A 19,022-nucleotide genomic window follows, 5' to 3' on the forward strand; every position below is an offset into this window, starting at 1 on the left:
AAAACTTTGCTGTTCTAATAAGTGGTTATGTTCTAATATGTTATCTTTATATATTTCTTGTAACATTTTCATCCCGTTCATATATGGCTTAAACGAAGAGTTCTCATTTTATTAATTTTTATTTGCCTATTAACATTGGCATTCTTTTTAATTATAACTAAACTATTATAAGATATTACGGCTACTTAGTGTAAGTGAATATAATATCAGCCAATGTAATCATAACAAAGTCACAGAAAAAAGGTAAATGAATCCTTAAAATGAGAAAAGAGTGTATTCAAGGAAACTGGATTGAAAGAAATAAGAAATCATTGACCTGTGGGTATGTATATTACATTTCTTTAATAATTAATATCAGGTAGCTTGTAAATAAATTGTAGGGTTCAATAGTAGGAAAACAATTTATGAATATACTTTTTTGGTTATCTATAACTTATTACAATATAAAATTCGCTTTACACGTGATAATGCTAAACTATCAGATTTATGAGATGTTTATATTAATCAAATTGTATGTATATGCTCCATAATGCTACAAAATATATCTTGGTATATTATTTACATAATTGTAGCTCTATAAAGGCGCTGATCCCTTGTATGGAAAGCTTGACAGGATATGGCTTTGCTAACGTGGTAAAATAAAGCCTCGAGTGTCACATAATGGTTACATACAATAGAATTTTATTTTAGCCTGTGCATCCTGATAGGAAACCCTATTTTTTAAGGATGATAGTAAATAACATAATTTTTCTTTTAATATTATTTTATGTTTAAAAAGAATAGCCGATCCATTGTAGTCCTTAAAATTGTATTTTCGTAAATTATTCTGTTGAAAAAAATTAAATCCTACAAAACTATGAAATAAAATACAAATGAACTGCTCTTCAAAAATGCCGCCCTATGCTAGGGCGTAAACAGCTTGTTGCTAATTCATCCGTGTATACAGTGTGTACTGAATATTTTGTTTGTTATATACAAGTAAACAAATTAATAACGATTAAATAAATGTAATGAATCGTCTTTTGTAGATACGATTTTGTATTATTTTATCCTAATAAAATATGTTTTTTTTTTCTAAAATGAGGATTTCCAAAAACTTACACATGAATAATCTAAGCTGAAGGTCTATGCATATGTACCAGTTCAGTCATATAGCGACATGATATATATATTTTAAAACTAGCTTCCGCCCGCGACTCCGTCCGCGCGCAAATAACTATAAAGAAAAAATAAGAGTTAATTTTTTTCTACGTACTTTTCCGGGAAAAGAATTTTATTCCCAGGATAATAACGTATAATTGTACCAAGTTTCATCGAAATCGAACCGTTAGTTTTCACGTGATGCCTTCACATACAGACAGACAGACAAAAAATTTTTTAATCACATATTTGGGTTTGGTATCGATCCAGTTACACCCCCTGCTATTTATTTTTTCAATATTTTCAATGTACAGATTTGACCCTTCTACAGATTTATTATAATATGTATAAATAATGATTATTGCAACCTCAGCAACACCTTCATCGCTTAAAAATAACAATACAAACATTAATTGTTGCTAGGTACATTGTAGAGACATTTAATTAAATAAGCACGTTTAAGCAGATATTTCGAAAACAAGTGTCTTGTGTTCGCTCAAGTGAGCTGGCAGGCTAATGAGAGACAGGAGTGATTGGTCACGTGGCCACGTGCTAGTCTAGCCATTCGGAGAGATTATCATTTCGCTTACATAACAATTCCTCCACGTTTAATGTAACTGGGATCATGTTCAATGCCCATTTGTTAACTCTGATTGGCTCTTTGGTATGTAATTTTTTGGATAAATTGCCCATTCATATTGTGTCACAGAAAATTAATTGGAGGAAAGTATCGACAATTATATGGAGGTGTTGGCGACACACCTTCTCGTGATTATAAAGTGAAATTAACGTTTAAATGAACGTTATTAATTATGAAGTTTAAAAATTTAACTCTCATTTATCTTTAGGACTGTTGTGGCTAGATTATTTTGGTTGTATTTTTCTCTATAACTAAACAAAACGTAAGGATGGATAGGACCGATGTCTGAAACGCAACTTGGCACTATGAGTTCCCTTTTTATAATATAAAGACATATTTTAAGCAGACTATATAGTTACATTTATGCTGTGTGTGATTCTAGGTAATACAATAAAGTTAATAGTTATATTTAATACTTGAATCTTGAGTGATAGAGAGCATTCAGATGTGCAATGTTTTTCGCTTTCAAATCCATTATTGTTCCTAGAATCTTGTGAATTATTATATTATTTGGAAACAAACTTGTGGTGCTCGGTTTGGAACCACGTGAGTTTGTATACTGGAAAATATTTGCACTGTTCCAAGGTTAACACATGTGTAAAATATAATATTGCATTACGCTCTACTTCGCTAAGCATGTTACAGATTTTATTAAGCATATAAAATATTATTTGTTTTTAAATGTCCTCTAATGTTTTATTGTAGGTAGTTATTTTTTGATAATGATTAAAGAAGTATTTTTTTTAATGTAAGTATTTTATTTTAGAGCTTTATAATGTTTGATCTAATTATTATCAAAAGCAAACAATTAACACTCGTTTAAATTGTGAGTTTTTGTGAAATACATTGTAATAAAGTATAACAGTAAAATTAATTAACTTGATGAATAACCCTTTATAAAAGAAAACGTTAATAGAAACAGGGAAAGAAAGTTAAATCGCAAAAGAGGATAAATTTTTGATTTATATCAAGTCAAACTGTCTAAAAGTTAATATTTTTGTACAAATTCTAAATAGGAATAAAATGTACAAAGTAGAAAAGCCGTTACAAAATTCTGAATAAATATAGTCTATTCTTATGTTCGGTAGCAACCATAAATACGGAAAACCTATTCGATATCAGCATGGATATTGGATAGCCTAAATTCCTGCCCGCCCTGCTTTCTTTTCGTAATAGATTGTGTCGGTAACCGAGTCTGGCTAAATTAGCGTAAGAGTGGCCAATAACGATAAATTGACATAGATGTCGTAATGAAAAGCACGGAGATTGCGTGATGCCCTCAGGGTGGAGCCTTATTGCCCCGGATATCCACATTTACTTATTTACTGTATACAAAACGAGAGCGCTACCTCGTAAAGTAATACTGTGATTTGTGACGCGATTACTGGAAAGATTCCTGAAAGTCTGTCACGTTCTTCGAGGCACGTGTAGATAAACCTGAATTACATTTTATAGATTGATAATTCCATGAAAGCAACAATAGATGATTGAACTATGGATTGAATTATTTATTATTATTGACAGTGCTTCCAATGTATAATTAACACAATCCGAGAAATTCTTTTAAACTCTATGACATCTTACTAATGTAACTATTGAATTCTTTGAATTTATATTATACGCATAGCTAGTTTTTAAAACCACGACTTCGTGGAATATATTGAATTAAATATTCGAGTGTTATTTCATATTCGAACAAATTACATTCGTGGTAATACTGAAGCTTTGTGTATCTTCTGCGTAGGATGACGTATCGGATTGGGCAGTATTCCCTAAATACAGATATGAATGGAAAATTCATTTGGCGCCAAGTACTTGATATGCTGACCCTGATGAGTATTGATAACGTTCATTAGTCTATTTTTAGAAAGCGTTTATTACATTTCGCATTTGCTGCAATATAAATCGAATGGTAACAACATCAATAACATGTTAATGCTTTATTTAAAACTAAAAATTTTCCTGAACAGGAGTAACTACTACATTGCGAACTTTTTTACCGAGTTCACAAATTTTCTTTGTTGTTAAAACAAAAAGCTCGTGCGTACATACTATGATATGATAAAATTATAAGTAGGTAAAAGCTTCTTCAAGAAATTACGTAGAAATGTATGCAGCAACAATAAAATGAACGTAATAATATAGAGAGTATGAGCGACATTTTCTTGTATTCCAAGAATCCAGATAGTGCTTTGAAATTAGTTATTACTTCTGTATGATACTGAGAAGATATTATAGCTGAATAATATATGCTATAATGTGATTCCAGTATTTTGTTTCTTGGAGTTACTTACGTATCTTTTTATAAGATGTTGCTAATTGCACGTAATAGATCATACCTAGACTTCTATTTCTGCAGTTCATTTATTTTGACAAGATTCGAACTAAATATAGCACCGCTTCCGCCCCGCAGCTCAACGCTACGGAATTCTAGTTTATTACTCAATAAAATTCTCAAACACATCAAAAGGTGAAAATTTAAATTTTAGTAGCTATTTACTAGCCGAGCCTCAGGTTGCTGTATAAATAACGGAGACCTTCTGCATCATATTCGTATGTTGATTTCAATCATCACAGGTTCGTTGGCTTAAATTACATCTGTTAAATGGGTACTAAACTATATTTAAATCAAATTAACTTTGAAACGCGACTGTAAAAGTAAGTATATTTACGGTACCGCACGTTTTTACATAAATATATCATCATAATTATAATTACAATTTATCGCCAGTATTTACTAACAGAATATTTTAATATTACTCCTTACTTAAAAATTGTAACTCACTGCCATATAAGTAACCCAAACAATGAGTTATGTTTACATAGCACCCGAAAACCAAATTTCCTTACGTCATAAACAGCAACGAAGTGGAGTCACGTGAACATGCGTCGTAGCGTTACGTAGCTGATTTGCAGCTAAATGTTCATGTTTTAGAGTATTGAAATGCTACTTTGTTATTGTCATTTTCTTAAAGTATAATTATTTAACTACTATTTTGGGTTCTTACAATGTTTATTCACCGCCTCTTTGGTTATTGGTATAAATGCTAGGTAGGTAATGAATAAGTAGATGATGACTAACGAGATGAAAATATCACTGATGAATACGGAAAACAGGAAATTTGTATTTAATAGTGGCAATTATCATGAACGATGAGTAATTTTTCATTCAAAATTAAGATGAAAACTTCGATGTTGCCTCCGTAGACTGTAGGTAGTAGATGTAGAATCTGCATTCCTTATATTTTAATGGAAGATATTACTTTAAATATAAATAAAATATGTATTTTCACATTACTGACCACATAAACAAAAACCTTGGTCATTGTGAATAAAAACATCGACATAAATAATTCAATAAGGGGGAATTTATGTGAAGATGTTTGCTCTGAAGAAATATGCCGCCTTAAGAGGACTCGTCGGAATAACTATTATTTTTCAATATTATTTTAAGAAACTATATACTATATAACCAATTAACAACATACGTATTTTATACTGAATTAGGATTTAAGCTTAACAAGCGCTTTTTTATTACAAGTAATTGATAATTACGTAAAGAATAATTTCGTATGAAAAATATTTAATTGTCGGGTTGTTTACGCCCGCTTCCTGAGAATATGGTAGTCCAATAATAAGATCAGACGTTCCCTCGAAAGTATCCTGAGTTCATCGTAAAATGCAAAACCACTACACAGAAATATTTAACAGTATTAATGACGCATTAATAAGATTAGAAGAGGATTGTGTGATTGCATCGTTTTCTATATTTCTTTGCTTACTGATTTTTTATAATAATAAGTAGCTAGCTGAACAAGCGAACGTCTCACTTCATATTATATGTATCGTTGCTTACTTACTTACTTACTAGAGAGGCGCAGGGACCCAAAGTGAGTCTTGGCCTCCGACAATAAGAGCCTCCATTTGACTCTATCCTGCGCCATCTCTTGCCAGTTTTCAATCTGGAGGATGCGCAGGTTTTTGGCGATTTCGTCTTTCCAACGGTTCCAACTTTCCAAGATAGAACTCGAACACAACTTTTAGTTGTACTAAATGCTAACATTTAGGATGGTACTACTTATATTTGTTTCATAATTATTTATAGTTTAATCGTAAATAATGTGGTGTAGACAAAATTCTATGAGTTTTTAATTTATTTTTATATTATTAAATATATTATGCAGTCTTTCAAATGAGTCAATTATTATTAGTCACAAGCAGATGGTTGCTGATGTGCGGCTGCCTTCGAATGAAAAAAGGTCACATGGCGAAAGAAAAACATCAAATCAATAATTAATTGAAATTATTAATGTGCATTTCATACAATTACTTACATCAAATATGAACTATGACTCGTAGCGCGTATCGTAGACGCAAATTGCAAAAAACACAATAAAAAAATATTTTCGTTTATACTAGAAACAGCTATCTTTCTATTGCATGTTTGGGATTTATATTGAACAAAATGTTACGAAGCACTTACTCCAGTTTGTGAATAACATAACAAATAACATTAAAAACTATAAAAGCAGGAAGCAACATATTGCGAGGTTAGTGGCGCGTACGATATAAAAACGTAATTTGTGAAACAATAAGAAAGACGTAATAAACACGTGCGATTCTCTTGTGTTCTTTTAACTGAACAAACATAAATAAATGCTTATTATATTTAATATTTCCTTCATATTATGACAAATATCATAAATATATTTTTTAATAGGTATGCTCTACATTTTTTAAATAATTAATTATTTTGTTCAAGACAGGATAAAATAATTAACATCTTCCCTATCATAATAATCTATACACAACCTGTACAAGGCGTATTGAAGTGAAAGAGCGCAACTAATAAATTCCCATCCATTTAAAAGCCTTTCTGGAAAGGATTAGTAAGAGTAGAGATTATATATTTTATTAAATTGACAGCTAGTAAAGCTTACAGTTGAGTAGAAATGCTTACGAAAGTCAAGAGCTACATATTACGTAGTTTCTACGCAAATGATTTTATTACCTAAATTCAGTTGAGGCGAAACCATTCACGTCAAATAAGGATATTAGATGCACACGGTACTAAATGAGAGGAAACCTTAATTTTAATATTTTGTTTATAAATAAATTCGGGGACGTAATAAAACTCACTAATTTTAACTTTTGTATTGTATCACATTTGAATCTGTAAAAATAAACAAGATTACTTGTCACCCACTACTTCCAAGCTGCATGATTCATTTCCACGCGACCCTGCATGATATATTCTCACAAGAACGATTCACACGAGGTATGCGACATTCTGTTACACTAATTCGATATTTACTAATCCTTTTGTTATTTCAAAATTTTCAATGAATTCACAGCTACGTAAATTTCCACCGTTAATATTTACGTCATACTAATTGTAAAATTATGAATTACGTTTACGTTCCAGAAAAAATGACAAAACTCTTTATGATTGCTCACAAAAATAACTTTACGGTTGTGCTACTTTTTTAAAGTCAATGTGCTACGTATTATAATAAATAACAAAAATCATGAAATGCTTTATTTTCGCCGCATGGTCGTTAAATGGTCGAGGAGTTATGGTTCGAAAACAAACATTAATCGTGTGACGAGTCTGCGTCGATATATTTAAGAGATATCAATAAGGGAAGCGATTTGTTTGTGTTTACGGCACTTTTTACAGATTACCCGGTGCACAGAAGCATCCTCGCTAAGTGGCGGGTGCCATCCGGCATGGGTCGTTCCACCGACTGAATACCTCTGTGACAAGTTAATCGTCACATCCTAATTTGTTGGGCGCCGCCTTGCCATATCTGTGGCATTTCAAGAGCCCGGTCAAAAACCTTACCTGAAAGCACAAACATTCATAATCCTCATCGATTCCGACCTCATTCTTGTAAGAAGTAGTTAAGTGGGACACATTATCATATTTAATCCTATCAGTTCAACGACCAAACCATACCTTTGAGTGTAAACATTGCCGATGATATATTGCGGCCTGGATAGAGTTCGAAATTTTGTTCGTAATTTATTATTGGTATTTTATACAAAAATTATACGATATGCGCTGAGTAAACTTATCAAAGACATATTATTAAAAAAAAGTATATATGTAATCAAATTGAATGAATATTTTAATTTAAATTGAAATTTGATTTTTTTTAAATATGTATATAAACATTTTTTTTCATTAAATAAATAGAATAGGATATAAAATTCTTGCTATCAAACTTGTGTCGAGTTTCCTCACTAAAATATTATATGGAAAAATATATCATCTAAAGTTATGTATGGATATTAAACCAGAAACTCCTTAACCATTTCGATATTATTTGTGAAATAATCTCGTAAGTCTTTGACTTTTTAGTTTTCGTCCCGAATAAGGGTTGAGCCGTGAGCATCTATTGTTCAACAAAACTACGCAAACTTTTATCCGATTACTATTAAATCCACAAATCCACGTGCAGGTGTCATTCACCTGTGAATACTTTCCGTGGTCCCTAATGAGGCTTCGGCGGAAAGTTTCGTTCGTCGTACTGGGTGGCCATTTCATGGGGCAAATATTTGCGGAAGCGAGTTTCCATTCATTCTGCTACTATCTACTAATAAAGACAATTTTGTTAAACGTTTTGATGATTTGCTTAGTAACGAATCCCGAATGTCACAAATTCATTCATATTATTTTATGATAAATCTCATCCGTACGAAAGCTTTTACTTAGTAGAAGAAACTGCCTAATGATAGGGATATAAAGTCGAATTATTCATATTTTTTTGAGATACCTGCAGACATCCAAATAATAGAAAACCTTAACATCATCCAATAATATGTTCCCAACCTAATCCTTGAAAGCTTCAAGCCAAAGTTTGTACTATTAAGAACTTCGCTAACGAGTTAACAACACATTACGTATAGTTTTCCGAATTACTTCTGTGAGGGTAAATAATGCTATTAGCGCACAACGTATTAACTAACACCAAATTTTACTTAACTACATAATATAAAATTAACAGCGAATTTAAATTACTACTAATAGGTACTTAAAACTTGAACCTTATTATCTAAGTATGCATACGTAATATTTTTATACAAAATATAACTGGTGAAAATCTACACATAACACTTAGGAAAAGTGTTATATATTTTGCTTCCGACTTAAAAAATCAAATAAAAACCAAGATATTAATAACAAACAGCTAATTATACCGTAAGTGGACGTGTATACTTCATAAGAAATGACCTGCGCGTTAATTACTTGTACAGTAATTAATAAAACGTTGTATGAGAGTTAATATAAATAGGTGAGTGCATTCGAGCCACGTGCTAGCTTCAGCGTTCAGTGCACGTTCCGCTAGAACTTTCCTACATCGATCGATAGATATAATGGAAGCGAGTTTCGCTCTTATTTATATCTCTTGGTATGCTGGTTATTGTGAATGAACTGAATGTTTTAATAGTTGGTGTGAATCAGCGGTTAGAGTTCTGTCTACTATCTTAAGTTCAAGTCACGAGACTGGTTATTGTGTATGTAAAACTTCTTAGCCTTTTGGTTTTACGATTTTCAGGCGGGGGTTTGCATAGTAGGCTTTTATGAGATTCCTAATAAATCACATTTGAATCTAAAAAAGCACGACAGAACGTTGATGTTTATTTCGACAGCAATACATTAACATAATATTAATTATCGTGAATTCAAAATAGCAAACAAATTAAAATATTCTTAATAGAAAAGTTTACTACGTTATCGTTAGTAAGAAATTGCAAGTTATTATTCGATATGATTCAGTTAATGTTTACGACCGCGTACGGTTCACGGTTGCGATATTTTGCAAGTATGTTTATTTGCCCATTAAACAATGTTAATGTAATTAAATAAACATTAGTTTTGGAGTAAGGTATAATATTATACAGATTGGTCAATGACACGCGGCACATGTTTCAATGTTTATCGACTACTCTGTTGTTGTAATGCTTCACAATAGGCAGTTGGGCGAGTAGAGGCAATCACGTGTAGCAGACCTAAATGTTAATGATCGGCTGTCATTTTAGATGTTTATTCCTGTTTATTCATAATCGCCGTAATGGCGGCAAACATTGGCGATCATTTGTTGGGCCAACGCTGCCCATTGTAAAGAGGACTCATCCTGTTGTCTAATTCCATAATGTTGCGTTACAATGAACAATGAACTTACCTACTCTACATTATTGTCTAATGAGCAGGCAATTATTTTAGTACCATTAGTATTCAAATTACGGACTGCTACTGACTGATGCATGAAAGGTCACAATAGCAAACCTCAGAATAGAATCCAGGATTGAACATGACGGAAACACCTGGGTCTTACGTTATCTAACTAATGCTTGACAAAGGCAATATTCTCCAAACAATGATATGTATTATAAACTCGACACTTCGAATGGAAGGTGTGAATTTATCCCTTCATGAAAAAATATTAAACCCGATATGCAGCCTAAGAATAACAAAGTAAGTTTTAATAATAAGGTAAGACCATATTTACATTCGTATAACCACTTGTAAAATTATTAAGTACAATGTTTACTGAATATTTGACTTTTGTTTTTTTTTTTTGTAGAAAAGTAAAAATAAGAAATAGGTGACTCATAAGCATTATGTAATGTTTCAAATTTGGTTCACCATTCATCATTGTTTGACGAATAAACAGTATTATTCAAGGAAACCTTCAGATTCGACAAATATACGTTTCGCAATAAGTAATAAATTGAATAACTATAAAAATATCAAAATTCAGAGGAGAGATACGGGTTGCCAGGATAAATAAATACGTCTTGTTACACGAATGATGCTTCATATAAATTGCTTTCAAGGAAATTCTAAGTAATCGGTTAAATATTGGTCTCCTTATGTTTTCGACATTACCTTTGTACCTATACGTTACAAATAATGTTTGATTTTGTGGTCCATAGTATGTTCCATTTCTATTGATTGCAGTGTTGATACTTGTTAACGCATTTCATCTGAATATAAAGTCTTATTTAATTTAACATAACATAAGACAAATGTACACGCAATTAACATTAATAATATTGCGATATCCATAACCTCAACCTGAAATTAGACCATTAAAATGTAATCGTCCAAATAATTAATGAAGTAATATCTCAAAACCTTAATGAACTGCAAAGAGCGGTACCATGTCTGGTTCATTACATACAAAACAGGATTAATGCCATCCGACTACCAATAGATGCCGCTAAGTGTATCATTTTAACCAGCAAAAAATAAAATTAGATTTAATTGCAATTTCATTGCTTTTTATAATTTTTAACATACTTTTGTAAATGGAACCTACCTATTTAATTTCATTTTCGCTCGATTTTAACTAATTTTACAGAAAAGTTTATATTCAAAACAACGCCATCTCATGAAACTACTATAAACAAGTTATTCTCCTCCGATTTGGCGATGCTAAACGAATAATAGATGGCACTACAGACTTTTTACATTACTTTTCACGTTTTTAACACAGACTAATAATAATATCACAGACCACACTTAATGATCTGAGCAGACCACAGACTAATAATAATATACTACGTTTTTAATACATAGTCTCATTGCCTTTGCCACCTATAAAAATATTGTAAATGGGTTAAAGCCGTTATTAATTATTACAAACTGCGTTCCTGTAGCGGCCTATATTAGGTAGGTACCTAGTGTATTGATAATTTTCATACGAAAAATGAATTGTCGGAAAACTTGCGAGATTGTGTGAATATTTGATTGCAAGATCTCATTACAAAATAATATACAACCACAGACTAATAATAATATACTACGATACAACCTATACTTAAACCGTAGTAAGTATATTATTTCTAGTCACATTTAATTATATATAAATTATAAATAATTATTAAAGGACAATATTACACAAATCGACCTAGTCCCACAGTAAGGCTTATGTTGTGGGTACTAGACGACGATAAATATAATATCACAGACTAATAATAATATACTACGTATACAAATAATATAATATTTTATAATTAATACATATATAGATAACACCCAGACCCAAAAACAAATAATCAAGTACATCACACAAATATTTGCCCTGACCGGGGATCGAACCCGGGACCGTCGGCTCAGTAGGCAGTTACTTTACAACTGCGCCAACCGCGTCGTTAAGAATATCAAGAAATCATCATTAATGATAATAAATCGAAACTAAAGTTAAATACCTACCTACGTCATCTTGCTTTATTTTCTAAATAATCCTATCAGATTACCTTTATATGAAGTATGAACCAAAAAGTTTTGAGATTTAAACCGTAGAAAAGGTTTTGAATGATCCTTTGCGTTTTTTTTCTTTATGCGCCTAAAATTAAATATTTCGACATCGATTCCCATAAGAATGAAGTATTTTTAACCGACTTCAAAAAAAGGAGGAGGTTATCAATTCGGCCGGTATATTTTTTTTTTTTTTATGTATGTACACCGATTACTCCGAGGTTTCTGAACCGATTTACGTGATTCTTTTTTTGTTCGATGCGGGATGGTGTCGAATTGGTCCCATAAAAATTTTATTCGGATAGGCCCAGTAGTTTTTATTTTATGAGCATTTTTGTCTGTAGGTATTTGTAAATTTTGCAAGTGCAAGTTTGAAGTCGGTTGTTTTTAACGCAGTTATCACTTGTCCCGTTATAAAAAGTAGCCTATGTTCATCAGGTAGGTATAATTTTTGCTTCGAATGATGAAAGAATTTTTCAAATCAGTCCAGTAGTTTCGGATCCTATCCAATACAAACAAACAAACAATCAAATCATTTCTGTTTTGTAGATAAATACGAAAGTTACTCCGTCATAGTAGGACAAAATAGTGGGACCACGAGAAAATAGGTATTCCCGCACGCGTCTGAACCGATTTTGACGGAAATTTCGATATATGTACATACCTACGTTGAAAAAGGACATCTCAATTTTGTTGCATAAATAGGATTCAAGGGGTAGGAACAGGGATTGAATAAGGCACACGGTTGAAGCCGCAGAATGAAAGTTGGTAATTTATAAGATTAATTTATTGTAAAATAAACTACTTCATTTTACTTAAACAAATTCTATTTATCATTCATTGACTTATCATAAACTTTTGAGTCTAGTACCTAGTTAAGTACCTATTATGTGAAAATTTTGAAAAAAATGTTTTCTTTAGGAAATTATTAGCATTAATTGATTACCTTGTCTTGTCATTAATTTATTTACCTACTTGGTAATAATCGGTCGAACACTTGTTTAAAGTTTATTTTCCTTGTCCTTTCCAGGTAATCTAAATTATTTAATTTTTGCAGTAGGTAATTAATTCATTTCGGCTTGAACAGACAAGGCCATTAGGTGAAGCGAGATTGCCAAATATGGGTGATCTGTAGATATACATAATCCACAAGGAAGCATCACATTTGCTGTAGCTTCTTATGGGTCTAGGTGAACGAAGTGCCTTAAACTACCTAGCCAGGTCTGCAAACTGTAAACTGTCCATACCCAAGCACCACTCAGCAGCTTTCAAGGGTAGCTTTCGATACAATGCCACAGTGTTGGAACAACATTCCACCACCATTAACCAGTTTGACAAATATTAATAATTTTCGTTTCCAATACCGGAAACATATTTTAAAATCCTGTTCTAACCCTTAGTGCATTTGTATCGAATTACAGTTTACACATAAACTTTAATTAAATATTTATTTTATTTACTGGTTATAATATAACATAACATTATATAGACATTTATTTTCTGCCTATTTATCATTATAATTATAAACATTGTATATGTTAACGGAAATGTATGTAATCCGTCATTGTATAAAATTCCTAGGAAATGTATGTAATTCCTAAAATCGCACGGAAATGTGTGAAATAAATCATTTTATAGTACACATTTCCTAGGAAATCTATACATTTCCTAACTAACAATCGGAAATGTAAAACATCTAAGATATTGGAAGGTACGCGGGACGAGGGGTATGTATGTCGCAATCGGATTGTATAATCCGCCGAATTACAAACGGCCGGCATTTTGTAATATGCCAAAAATTCGTAATCAGAATTTTTTGGTTTGGATAAGGGGGTGGGTTAGGTTAGGTTCGTGTTTTTTAAAACTATACAGAAATAGGAGCCCCACTTCGTGGGGCTCCGTCGGCTCGCGACCGTCTTTTTGTAGAATTTTTGAAAAAGACGAATTTCGGCATATTACAAAATGCCGGCCGTTTGTAATACGGCGGATTATACAATCCGACTGCGACATGTACACGGGGTCAGCAGGACGAGGGGACTGATTACTTACCAAATGAAAATTTGATTTGATTGAATATAAGTTGATTTAAGAAATGTTAATTAGTAAGATAATATGAACATATATTGTTATTAGCCGGGGCGGACTGCTAGTTTATTATAAAATTGGTCTCATTCTATTATCACGCCGTTGCATTTCAACTTATATTCGGATCTTAAGGGTGCTATTACGGATTTTTACAAAAACACGCTGTTTTTCGGTACCATTTTAACGCTCAGAAGCGCTCTTGGAAGGACGGGTGTATCGCTCCTCGTCCCAAAAATAAAAACGAATAAGAAAAAGATTACCTATTGTGCGTGCACTGTTGTTTTCGTGATTTGAAATATTTGATACTTTATAAGTAAGAGTAAACTGTATAAGTTTCATATTCAAATTATTTGTAATTTAAAATTATGTTTTAAAAATTACGTTGACTGAGATCCCCTTTTTTATGGGTTGTTGAACGGATAAAGCAATTTGACAAAACTTAAATCCAAAATGGCGCCGACGAAAATTTTACATCTTTTCGTCATGGGTGTCATTTTCATGGTTTTTGGGGTAGCTATTAATGAATATGAGGTCAAAACTAAAATCCAAGATGGCGCCGACAAAAAATTTACATCTTTTCGTCATGGGTGTCATTTTCATGGTTTTTGGGGTAGCTATTAAACATTAAGGGGTCAAAATTAAAATCCAAAATGGCGCCGACGAAAATTTTACATATTTTCGTCATGGGTGTCATTTTCATGGTTATTGGGGTATCTATTAACGAATATGAGGTCAACATTATAATCCAAGATGGCGCCGACGAAACTTTTACATCTTTTCGTCATGGGTATCATTTTCATGGTTTTTGGGGTAGCTATTAACGAATATGAGGTCAAAACTGAAATCCAAAATGACGCCGACGAAAATTTTACATCTTTTCATCATGGGTGTCATTTTCATGGTTTTTGGGGTAGCTATTAACCAATATGAGGTCAAAACTAAAATCCAAGATGGCGCCGACGAAAAATTTGACATATTTTCGTCATGGGTGTCATTTTTGTGGTTTTAGGTGTATCTCTATTTAAATGATGTATCTCTTTAAAAATATTTTTAAGACTGTCCCACTCACACTCTGTATAGGTTATAGCTTTGCATACGCTAAGTACGTAAAAAATACTTATAAAATGCCAGGTGTATCTTTTTTTTCAATTAGATTAATTCATAAAACTCTTTGTGTACACCCCGTAAATGCAACCCGCCCAACTTTGTCACCCGCACGTGAGCTATCGTTTAATTATGTTTTCATAGACAAAATAATCACATTAGCGAAACGGTATATGCCGGCTGCACGAAGTTAGAGAAGAAAACATGGATTTTCAGGAAAAATTTAGCAAAATTTTTTGATGTAATTTTGTTGTTTAAGTATTTTTACGTGATTAGTGTATGCAACACTACAAGTCCCTTAGCACTTAGTATACCGATAGTGGGACACCCTGTATAGTCGAATTCTTATATACTACGAGAGAGAGAGAGAGAGAGAAATAATCTTAAAGAGCATTGAAATAAATGTTTAGGAATCGTCGTTGGCGCCATCTTGGATTTTAGTTCTGACCTCATATTGGTTAAACCTTTGCACGTCCTACCCCAAAAACCTTGAAAAAGACACCCATGACGAAAACATGTAAAATTTTCGTCGGCGCCATCTTGGATTTTAATTTTGACCTCATATTCGTTAATAGCTACCCCAAAAACCATGAAAATGACACCCATCACGAAAAAAAGTCAAATTTTCATCAGCGCCATCTTGGATTTTAGTTTTGACCTCATATTCGTTAATAGCTACCCCAAAAACCATGAAAATGACACCCATGACGAAAAAATGTCAAATTTTTCGTCGGAGCCATCTTGGATTTTAGTTTTGACCTCATATTGATTAATAGCTACCCCAAAAACCATGAAAATGACACCCATGACGAAAAGATGTAAAATTTTCGTCGGCACCATCTTGGATTTTAGTTTTGACCTCGGGTAATAGCTTCCCCAAAATTCGGACCGTAACTCGGAATAACATACATATAACATACATACATATTTTCTAAGAATTGTATACAATGCCGGATTTAATACATTGCCGGTAGGCGGTAACATAATAATATGTATGATAATTCTTAAAAAAGTACATATTTTAAACATTTCTTAAAAAGCTTCTAGATATTGCATACAATTCCTAGAGGTTTTGTAAAACACACACTTTTTTTAAAGTTAGTTACTAACATACTTATCACAATAATTGTACCTACCTAGTCTATACATATAATAAATCTGTAGAAGGGTCAATTCTGTACATTGAAAATATTGAAAAAATAACTAGCAGGGGGTGTTACTGGATCGATACCAAACCCAAGTATGTGATTAAAAAATTTTTGTCTGTCTGTCTGTCTGTCTGTCTGTCTGTATGTGAAGACATCACGTGAAAACTACCGGTTCGATTTCGATGAAACTTGGTATAATTATACCTTATTATCCTGGGCGTAAAATAGGATACTTTTTATCCTGGAAAAATACGTAGAAAAAAAATTAATCTCAATTTTTCAGTTATCCATAGACGTTGTTTTATAGTAGGTACCGCGAACACACGTTGCGTATTATTATAGACCTAGCCGTATTTGGGTCCAATAGATATTTATAAGATGTCATTGTCCGAGTTACTCAAAATGGAGAAATAAACCATCCACGCAAAGACCGACATTCGCGCGGACGGAGTCGCGGGCGGAAGCTAGTTACTAATAAAAGTATAAAAATGAATTTTTAAAATTCGTAATAAATTAAAAATAATATCAAGTATGAAGATGGTCTATAAAATGGAATGCGCTATGTTTACGTGAGCGTGATGTGCCCCGAACCACGTGGCGACGTTAGATACCTAAATTTGAGTAACGCAGATTTGTGACAGCGTCCTTAAACCACTAGGATTTGTATACAATTCCTTGATTTCATACATTTCCGGTAACATATACATAATTTCATTTTATTTATTTACATTAAGTATATACATAATTACATACTGATATTATATCTACCAGCTACCTATATTACATGTTTTAACTGATGTATTTATTTATTAGTATCTATCTAGAAATATATCTTTCAAATAATATACTCATGTTAAATTATCATTATATACAATTCTAGACTGAAACTCCAATAGTCACTTGGGGTCACTGAAAATCAGTGGTGGTAATTATCTCCATTTATCAGGTCACTCACTGCCACATTACAGTTCTTAGGAATAAGATTATTTTTATTTAATTATTTTTCTTTTTATTTCTTTTTGTTTTTCCTTTGTTTATAAATGTATCTCGTGTTGTGATCTTGACAATAAATGTGTGTTATTTATTTATTTATTTAATGTCTCTTACTGCATGCTTTTCATGCAGTTGTCCGCACCATATGTTTTGTGGTCTTTGTCCATACACACTTTCTCCAAAGCCCTGCTTTGGTCATGTTTCATGTATAAGCTCCTGTATAGTAGTAAAATTTAATCAAATATTTAATTCTTATTTCTTGAAATTTGGTATAGTATTTTTTGTGAGATACAAATCAAAACCAACAGTCAGGTTAGGTAGACTACAATTTACAAAACTGGCAGGGTTGCCATGCAATGGTTGGTGGTTAATGAAACACTCGACTCGACTGTAAGCTTGTATTGAACTGTAGAACAACAGGACTATAATATATTCTAGACGCACACATACAATAGATTACACACTACACTGTAAACTGTAGAATTAATATTAAAGACATAGTTCATTATATTTTGTAGTCTTTGATTATTTATACAACAGACTAGAAATAAATACTATGTATGCGATTATACCTATTCTAGCCATCCATTTTCGTGTTCCTTAAAATTAAGTACATCTTAGTCAAAGGGCAACTTATTGTGCCCTTGCCCGTAATGCACTCATAATTTCAAGTTGAATGTTTGTCATTCTTTATGTACCAAACCAGTCACGGCCACGGCGCTCATTCCACTTTACTGGTATTAAAACAGATGAAATCCTTCATGATCCCATATCCTTCTTAGTAGCAAATGTAGAAATCCCTTTCTTGTGTCTACAATGTTTTTATGGAGAATCGTATTATTATTTACATTTGGGATGGATTAATTCTTCTCCTCTCTTGAACAAATTTGTTATTGCGAACGTAAGCAATAAGTCTGTAATAAAACAATCTTATATTGGGTTACAAATCCATAAACCAATCATTAAAAATCATGTTTGTAAAAATTTATGTTCTGAGAAAATATCAGTTTACCATATAAAGCTTATTTTCTGCCTGTAGATTCTACATAACCTCACAGTCCATCCATAAACCATATTTAGCACTTATTTTTAAAATATTAGTCAACAATTAAAAACGAAAACAAACAAAGCTTCTCGTTTTGGTTTTGACAGAATCTCGTAAATAAACTGAACTAAATACAAGTCATAATAATGTACTCTGTGACATGATATGTCAGTTTACTTTGTAGTTTGTTTTTATTTAAAAATCCGAGTAGGTATTTATTATTAAGTTGATTGACACTTGACGCCACAGACTTGAAAATAAAAGGTACACGTACATATATTTACATTAGTGCCATCTAGTGGCTCTGGAAGGAAAAGAACTTCAAGTCTGTATTTAACGTGCCATCTAGTGTGTTAAAAGCAAAAGACCAAGAGATATAATCGAACATGTAGTACGTTTTTTCCCCACTGGCGCTTTAATTGCGCAAATTCATAGTGCAACTTTTTTTGTATGGAGTGAACCGTCTGTTGTATACGTAGTATATTATTATTAGTCTGTGGCGGTACATACAACATAGCTACGTGGAAATGTATAGTTTAGCGCGTAAAATTGTTTTAGAACTAGGTACAACAACAATGAATCATACTTGTGAGTTGT

At 32.2% G+C, this 19,022-nt stretch overlaps 1 long non-coding RNA gene across 1 annotated transcript; it reads right to left on the reverse strand.

Moving 5' to 3' along the window:
- Positions 1-18,205: 18,205 nt before the first annotated feature.
- Positions 18,206-18,577, reverse strand: LOC123706050. The gene is made up of 2 exons (XR_006753361.1): positions 18,393-18,577; positions 18,206-18,294 (listed from the first exon to the last, which is right to left on the reverse strand). It is a non-coding gene; the product is annotated as an uncharacterized LOC123706050 (long non-coding RNA).
- Positions 18,578-19,022: the final 445 nt, after the last annotated feature.

This window comes from Colias croceus, chromosome 3 (genome assembly GCF_905220415.1).
Source record: "Colias croceus chromosome 3, ilColCroc2.1".
Lineage (NCBI taxonomy): Eukaryota > Metazoa > Arthropoda > Insecta > Lepidoptera > Pieridae > Colias > Colias croceus.